General features: G+C 44.2%; 1 protein-coding gene across 1 annotated transcript in view; it reads right to left on the bottom strand.

The window, feature by feature from the left end:
- DGKD (diacylglycerol kinase delta) overlaps nt 1-9,060 on the bottom strand; it is an 81,119-nt gene that overhangs the window by 33,672 nt on the left and 38,387 nt on the right.

Genomic DNA, 9,060 nt, shown 5'->3' with positions numbered 1-9,060 from the left:
GGGGGGGGAGTTCTCCTGAAGTACTGACAGGAGATAAACAGCATATAAACTTTATAGAGAAAAACTGGCCTTAGCTGGTTTGGCCGATAGATGTCAGCTTATGGACTGAAGGGTCCCAGGTTCAATTCCGGTCAAGGGCGCATGCCCAGTTTGTGGGCTCAATCCCCAGTATGGGGCATGGAGGAGGCAGCCAATCAATGATTCTCTCTTATCATTGATGTTTTTCTCTCTCCCCCACTTCTCCCTTCCTCTCTGAAATAAATAAAAATATAGTTTTAAAAAATTATTTTTAAAAAAGGGTGGAAAAAGAAAACTGGCCACGTCTATTACAATTTTTTAAAGTTATAGCCTTTCACTTAATTTTGTTTTATAATGATGTAAAGTATCTACATGGTTCCAAAGTCAAATCTACAAAATACAGTACATTCAAAAGTCTAGCTTTGTATCTGTTCCTTCCATCCTGGTTCCCTCCCTATGCCAAAGGAGCCCTAAAAATAAAGGAAACTACAGTTTATCATTCCATGTGTCAGGTGTTTGCTAATACATGGATTAGCACAATTCTCTTTAGAAGGAGTAGCACACTACTGTTAACTGCTATCATTAGGAATCTGGCAAAGTTCTCTTCTCCTCCTCTGCCTTTCCCTCTGAGTATAAGACCCCGCCCTCACTCCTTAGCAGCATGCAGTGTTTCCTTGGTCTTGCTTGTAGCTGTACCCAGTCTATTCAACCCGTTCCCTATTAATGGGTATTATGTTGTTGAAAAGGCTTTGGCATGTCAAAAGTGCCAAAATGCACAGCCTTTACACAGATCTTTTCATATGTACCAGTGTATTGCGGTGACAGAGTAAATGCATATGTAATTTTGTAGCTATTGCCAAATTCCCCTCTGCAGGAGCTGTGCCATTCTGCATTCCCATCTGCAGTATTAGAGAAATGGCAGCTTTCCCAGGGACTCACCAATGAAGTATGTTATTTAACTTCTGGATTTCTGCTGTTTTGTAGATTATCTCTTCTGTGATTTCCATAAACTACCCACAAAGCTTAACCAGAGAAGGGGATAATCAGAAGTGAGTCACAGATGCAGGGTACTGTTCATTCTTTTACGTAACCAGGGTAACTGGATAACTACACGAAGGGGGCCAGGCTGGGTGTAGAAAGAGGCGAAGCTAGAGGAAAGTGAAGGGAGCCTGAAAGACAGAAAACAGAAGACTGGAGAAGTGAGTGCCCTCCAGAGTGAGGGGGGTTAAGGGGGTGGGAACCACTGTCTCTGAAGCTTCAAAAGCACCACATATAGCCTATATCCCAGCACTGAACCTACCCATCCACCCAGCAAACACCTGCTGACAGTCTCAAAGACCATGACAAGCCAAGGTTCCTGCTCACAAAGAACTCACCCTAGGCAGAAAGGACATTTCAGAAACTGACATGTGCCATGAGGACAAAGCAGATCATGGGAATGGGGCTGAAGGGTGCTTTGGAGGGTGGTCAGAAAAGGCCATAAGACAACTGGGCAATAGACAAGGCCTTGGGTCAGTGCTTAAGGACTTTTCATCAGTAACTATAAAATCTCAGCAAACACTTCTTTTTATTCACTCTGGGGTGAGTTTTAATATTTGAACATTTTTATCAGTATAATAAATACAATTTCAAAAAGATAATACAATTTATTTTGCATAACTTGGGGATTTTATTGGGGGTTATGCAATAAGGTATTTACAGAAGAGAACAATGAGATTTTTCATGTCCTGTTCTATTTTAAGCCTTGTTTCCACTACTCCCATGACAACCTGTACAAGATCAAGTGTGCATGTTATTCCAGAACTCAGCTCTGTGGTCGGAGCAGGTGGACCTGTGGGCCCTCCCTCGCCCACATGCCGAAGGAAGGAGGGGGGTTACTGGAATAGCTTCGTGGGCACTAGCACCACTGGACAGCAAGTTACAGACAAACTGTTATGTTTAAAGATGGTGACTTAATGGAACAAATGATAAATGATGTCATTTCCTCAATCTGTGCAGTTATTTATAGGGAGTAAACACTGACCAACAGATAAATGTCTAAGAACCTGGTTTTCAGCTATTTCAAGAAACACTTGTGCCTGTTGGAAGCCTCAGACCTGGCCACTGACTGGCTAGGAAACGTGGGAAGACTGTCTTATTTTCTCTTCTGGAAATGGGGGGTGATAAAAGCTAACTGACAGGGCTGTTATGAGATTAAATGGAACCAAATGTGGACAGAACCAAGCATGGGACTCAACACACAGTGTTCAGGACACATCTCGAGTCCAAAGCCCTCACAAGCTGTGAAACTTGGAACAGGTGCTTCCCCTCCCTGTGCCTCCATCTGCTTATCTGAAAACTGGGGCTACTAATGGTGAGGACACATACCAGGCTGTTGTGAGGTTCTAGGCAGGGGCCCGGAAGTGCTGAGAACAGTACTCACGTGTAAGCGCGTCCCACTGTCACTCTCAGTGCTATTTCAGGCTCTTCCCTGTGGACCCACCTCTCTGAGGCCATTCTGGGGCCAAGAGTCCACCTCCCAGATTATGAGAATCATCAGAGAAGACTCCCACCCACTAAATAAAAATCAGTCTCAGCAGGGTTTGTGTGGAAGGCAACCAGTCGATGTGTCTCTCACATTGATGTTTCTCTGTTTCTTTCTCTCTCCCTCCCCCCCTCCCGGTCTCCCTCCTCCTCTACCATCTCTGAAAAGCAATGGAAAAAAATATCCTCAGGAGAGGATTCACACACACACACACACACACACACACACACACACACACACACACACACACCAGTCTCTGCCTCTGTCTGGTCACACTCTGCCACCTGAGACAGAATTCATGCTTCTTAGCCACCCACGGACCAGGCATGACTCCTCTCCTTATCCCCAATCGCCTTCCAGCCCATGAGAAGCCTCCCAGACACCAGGGAGCAGTCTGCACACCTCAGATACCCAGGACTGAGAGTGAGACAGGTGAGGCTGGGAGGGCCTCCTCGGGAGGAAAGGGAAGCGAGAGGCTTTTTAAGAGAAATGTCTTGGGCAGGGCTCCCTATTCAGTCCCTTGATTTGAGAACAGAGCAGCCAGGACAGGACCCAGGAGAGAAGCAGGTGCTGGAAGAGACCTTCAGGTGATTCCCTCCTGGCTGCTTACCACATCACCAAAAGAAGGCAGGATTTAGAGGAGACACTCTAAGGAATAATAAGAGTGTCCCTTCATTTGGACTGCAGCCAATACCATAACTCCTAGAAACTAAAGATGGTACGAGAAAGCCAGGACTATCCCTAAAATTGAGCTTTCACACAGAAAAAGCTTTGCAGACCAAAGAATGTCTATATTTTTCAAGCAAAGTTGTAACGTAAAAAAATGGCTCACATAACTAAATCAACTTAAAATTTAAATGCAAATTAAAACCAGGGTAATACCGTGAATGTGACAGGACAAGTCAGTGACATCCCAGACTCAGCGGGCCAGGGTCCATGGCTGGAATAAGCAGACTTGATACCAAGGGAAGGAGCAGAGTAGTACCACAGAGCAAGACAGCTACATGGAAACCCACAAGCTTGAGAGAAAGCACACCCCAGGCCTTGAAGCTGGAAGGACAAGAGACAGAGGGAAACAGAAAGGAAGGGGAAAGAGAGAAATGGTAAAAAGCATTTCTCACATAATTCTCTGAGGCAAGCTAGAAAAGCAGTTAGTGGACTTTGTAATTCTTACTCCTGCTGGAATCCTGATGTAAAAGCATTTAAAAAATCAGTAAGAAAAAAAGCAGACCAACTAAGAAAAAAATGAACAAAAACTTGAACCATTATTTCATCACAGTTGTTTCACAAATGGCCAGAAAGGCACATGGAAAGGTGCTCCACTTCACAAGTCATCTGGAAAATGAAAATTAAAACCCCGGCATGTTCACAAGGTGGCAACACTAACAAGACAGATATCCAGGATTGGTGAGGATGCGGAACACCCTGACTCTCACATGTTGGTGGGAAGGCAGTTTGTTGCAATTACTGTGGAAAACAGTAAAGCTGACTTTATATTCACCCCATGGCTCGGGAACTCCATCCACATACACAACAGCAATACAAACGTGCCATCCTCATCAAGACACAGCAGCACTACTCTTCACAGGCCTGCACTGCACACACCCAAACACTCAGCACTGTGAAGTGGACACACTGAAACACACTGATATTCAGATTAGTACAGGACGAGAATGACCCACCACGGCTACCGCAGTAACATGATGAATTCTACTATGCTGAAGCAAAAGAAGACAGAAGTATAAATGAATATGAGAGACTGGCAGAGCTATTTTTTTAATGTTAGAAATTAAATATTAAAGTGTTAGAAATGGATCTTGAATACATGAGAAATGCTCAATCTTACAAAATAAATGCAAATTAAAATTATGACACCTTTTTTTCTTCTTTAAATATATTTGTATTGATTTCAGAGAGGAAGAGAGGAGAGAGAGAGATAGAAACATCAATGATAACAGAGAACCATTGATCGGCCGCCTCCTGCACACCCACTACTGGTGATCAAGCCTGCAACCCAGGCAAGTACCCTTGACCAGAATGGAACCCGGGACCCTTCAGTCCACAGGCAGATGCTCTCTATTCACTGAGCCAAACCAGCTGGGGCAAGACACCTTTTTTTTTAATCTCCCAGATAGAGAATAGTCTGGTAACCTGCTATATTGGGGGCATGAATTAATACAACTCCTATGGAGAACACAGAGTGAAATCTAGCAAACTTTAAAATACAAATCTTTGTCTTATCAACAGTGCTTCTATAAATTTACCCTACAAATATGCCTCATGTGAAGTGACATACAATATATATACACAGTTTTTCATGGCAATATTCATAGTAAAGATAAAAGATTGGGAATGACTCAAATATTGATCAAGATAAAACCGGTATGCCCTGGCGAGTGTAGTTCAATTGGTTGGAGCATCGTCCTATACACCAAACGGTTATGGGTTTCATTTCCAATCAGGGCACATACCCAAATTACAGGTTTGGTCCCGTGTCAGGGTGTGTACAGGAGGCCACCAAACGGTGTTTCTCTCTCCCTCTCCCTTCCTCTCTCTCTAAAATCAAGGAAAGCATATCATCGAGGGTGAGAATTTTTTTTTAAAAAAAAGATCCGTAGGCAACTGTTGCATAAATTATGGAGCATTCCTATAGTGCAGTGGTTCTCAACCTTCCTAATGCCGAGACCCTTTAATACAGTTCCTCGCCCTGACCGGTTTGGCTCAGTGGATAGAGCGTCAGCCTGTAGACTGAAGGGTCCCGGGTTCGATTCCGGTCAAGGGCATGTACCTTGGTTGTGGGCACATCCCCAGTGGGAGGTGTGCAGGAGGCAGCTGATCAATGTTTCTCTCTCATCGATGTTTCCAACTCTCTATCCCTCTCCTTTCCTCTGTAAAAAATGAATAAAATATATATTTTTTAAAAATACAGTTCCTCATGTTGTGGTGACCCCTAATTTCATTGTTACAAATTGAACATAATTCAAGCATAGTGATTAATCACAAAAATAATATGTAATTATATATGTGTTTTCCGATGGTCTTAGGCGACCCTTGTGAAAGGGTCGTTCGACCCCCCCAAAGGGGTCACAACCCACAGGTTGAGAACCGCTGCTATAGTGGAATACTATACAGCCATATCATATTCTTATATTCTTAAGTTTAGAATTACATGCTAAATACCAAAAAAAGAACTTTAAAAGTTCTATTTGAAACAAGAACTTTTGCTTCCAAAAAATAAACTTCCAGGAAATATAAAATATCTGGAGACTCCAAATGAGTCTATGACACTAAAGCCAGACAAATATCTTCCAAGGTCCTGGGAAGAATTAGCCAAGATTATTAAGCCTTGATTTCTTTGAGAAATCAAGGAGAAAAAGGAGACGTGCTGGAAGAATACAGATGTGATGTTTAACTGGATGAGAAGGTGGACTCCTGAATTATAAAGACACTAGCTGGTATGACAAAGAAGGTGTCAAATGACAGTGGCAGCTACCATGGTGGGGCACTTAGTAGTCCAGGGAAATGTCTAGGTGTTTATAGATATTTGCTTGTTTCATCTTCTCTACAACCTAATGAAGTAGCTATCGAGAGAACACTGAGGCCCACCGGGTCACCTGCCCAAAGTCCCACAGCTAATGAAGTAGGGGGCTAGACACCAAGCAGGTTGGCTCCAGGCCTGACTGCTGACCTCCTACCCCCACCCACCCACAGCAGCTTCCCTGAGTGAAAAGTGCGGGTCCCTAAAGGTTACATACTGTGGGATCCCATGAACACTTTTGAGATGACAAAAGTACAGAAATGTCAGATTAGTGGTTTTGGAGGGTTAAGGGGGGTGTGGCTATTAAAGGAAACCAGAGGATCCCAGTGGAGATGAAGACGTTCTGGATCTTAACTGTGTCTATGTCAACATCCTGGTTGTGAAGTTTTGCTATAGCTTTGCAAGACCTTACTCCTGGGGAAACTGGGTGAAGGACACAAAGGATCTCTGTATTATTTCAATTCCGTGTAAATCTACATTGCTCTCCAAATAAAAGGTTTAATTAAAAATAAGCAACCACACCCTGGCCATGTGGCTCGGTTGGAGCATCATCCTATACACCAAAAATAAGTAACCACAATCAACAGCATTTTCTAACTTCTAATATGTTTAAGGTGGGAAAACTGGGAGTAACTCCAGAACAATGCCATCTTTCTTAAGGACAAGGACATCTGTGTTCTCAACACAAATTAAAAGTGTAATCTTATCTTATTAAAGTCCCTATTTGTAGGCAGTGCAAGCTCATGAAACATCTGACTTGCCAAGGAAACATTATGCGACACACCTTTGGCACACATTCCCAAAGCAAACCACATCCTCTGCACATGCCTGTGCCCGAGTACACAGGAGGGCCATGGTGCTGCCGCCGGCTGCGACCCGTGGCCTGTGAAGGGCAGAGCCCCGGAAATAGCAGGCCTCGTTTCTACACCAGCAGTGCCTGAGAAATCAGTCAGGGTGTGCTTCACACCAGTCGTGAACCACAGGTCCTGCCTCACACAGCACTGTGCTTCCTTGGTGGGTGAACCCCATCGACAGCAGGTGCACTCTGGAAACTACCAGAAATGCCACCAAGACAAGCTGTCTCCCCAGCTCCAGACCCATAGATCCCACTGCCCAACAGACAGAACCATCAGGGGCCCTTCTCACATACCTAGACATGTCCTCAGGCTGACTACTCTCCACCCCAACCCAGCTGGGAGGCCTCAAGCTCCAAATTCTTCCTTTTTTCTAAGAAATAAATTCATTTAAACAAACAGACAAGATCCCTGCTCAAATGCAGACAGGGAATAAATAACATAATAAAGAAATAAACTATAGCCCTAGACAGTCTGGCTCAGTGGATAGAGCACCAGCCTGTGAACTGAAGTGTTCTGGGTTTGATTCTGGCTAAGGGCACATACCTTTGTTGCAGGCTCCCCAACCCTAGTCGGGATGCGTGCAGGAGGCAACCAATCAATGTGTCTCTCTCACATCGATGTTTCTCTCTGTCTCTCCCTTCCTCTCTCTTCCCCTCTCTCTAAAAACCAATGGAAAAATATCCTTAGATGAGGATTAACAAAAAAACAAACAGAAATTATACAGTATGGAATAGTAGCTGGTGATAAGTCTATAGAAAAAAGATCAGAAAAACGAGGTTGGAGCCAAGGTAGGCCTCACTGGAAAAGGCTGAAAAGGCATGGCAGGAAGAGGTGAGCAAAGGCCTGGAGCAGGAGAGAGCCTGGAGAAACAACAGGACACAGAGAGCCATGCCGGTACCTGTAGGAACTTGGGCTTTTACTCTGGAGTGGAATGGGAACCACAGAGCTTTTGAGCAAAAGTCTAGCATCTGACTTAGGTTTAAAAACATCCATTCTGGCTGCTTTATTGAAAACTGAGTGTAAGGGCCAGGACAGAAGTCAGGAAACCCTTTGGAAGGAGCTCAGAGATCCCATCAAGAGATAAAGGGAAGGTGCATTCTGAAGTATGCTGAGGGCAACAGGGTCTCCTGACAGACTGACTGGATGGATGGATGGATGGATGGATGGATGGATGGATGGACGGACGGACGGACGGACGGACGGACAGACGGCTGGCTGGCTGGCTGTGAGACAGAGGAGCCAACAGCAACACCTGAACAGCTGGAAAAGGAGCCACTATCTGGGACAGAAAGCTGTGAACAGGCTCTGCAGTTGTGGGGTGGGGACCAGTAGTTCCATTTCGGACATGCTGAGGTGTCTTACCAGAATGTCATCTCACCCATGAGCTCTTCACCTTGCCAGCAGCTTGGCTACATTAAAACAAGAAAGGAGATCCCTCATAAATTACCACTGCTGCCAGTAGTTTAAAAAGTGACGTTTAGAAGAGCAATCTGACAATATTTCGTCAAGCAGAAGACGTACACACCTGGCAATTCTACCCTCAGAAACACACTCCAGAGAAACTTGTGCCCAAGTGCCCAAGAAGACAAGTATGACTTCACAATAGTGCTGTTTATAGTGTGAAACTGGGGAAACCCAAGTCAACAGTAGGACACTATACATAAGCCATAAACACTAACAATTAAGCATTGTGGTCCTCAATATGGGCTACGCTTGAAACTGTGAGATTCACATCCCACTCCCCACTCCCCAAGAATCAGTTGTTTTAAACTTTGAACTACTTAATTAGAGATGGATGTGGCCACTTGAATAAATCTCAGAAACAATGCTGGGTGGAAAAAGCAGGTTGCACCATTTACTCAAAAATTTGAAACTGGTGAAAAATGCTACATATTGTTTGTACCTACATATATGAGTACAGCAAGTATTAAAAACATGCAAACAAGTGATAGACACCAAACTCAGCATGGGGTGAACTCTGGGGAGGAAGGGCAGGAGGGCAGGAAAGGGATGACAAAGGACTGCAAGGTGGATCAATGATTCCCTTTCATCATATATGTTGAGCACATCCATAATGCTTCTTTCTCAGGCCAGGAAATGTACACAGTTGTTCAGTATGTTAC

Source organism: Myotis davidii, unplaced genomic scaffold (assembly GCF_000327345.1).
Source record: "Myotis davidii unplaced genomic scaffold, ASM32734v1 scaffold370, whole genome shotgun sequence".
Classification (NCBI taxonomy): Eukaryota; Metazoa; Chordata; class Mammalia; order Chiroptera; family Vespertilionidae; genus Myotis; species Myotis davidii.
The sequence above is the reverse complement of the archived record's forward strand: the minus strand, read 5'-3'. Positions and strand labels throughout refer to the sequence as shown.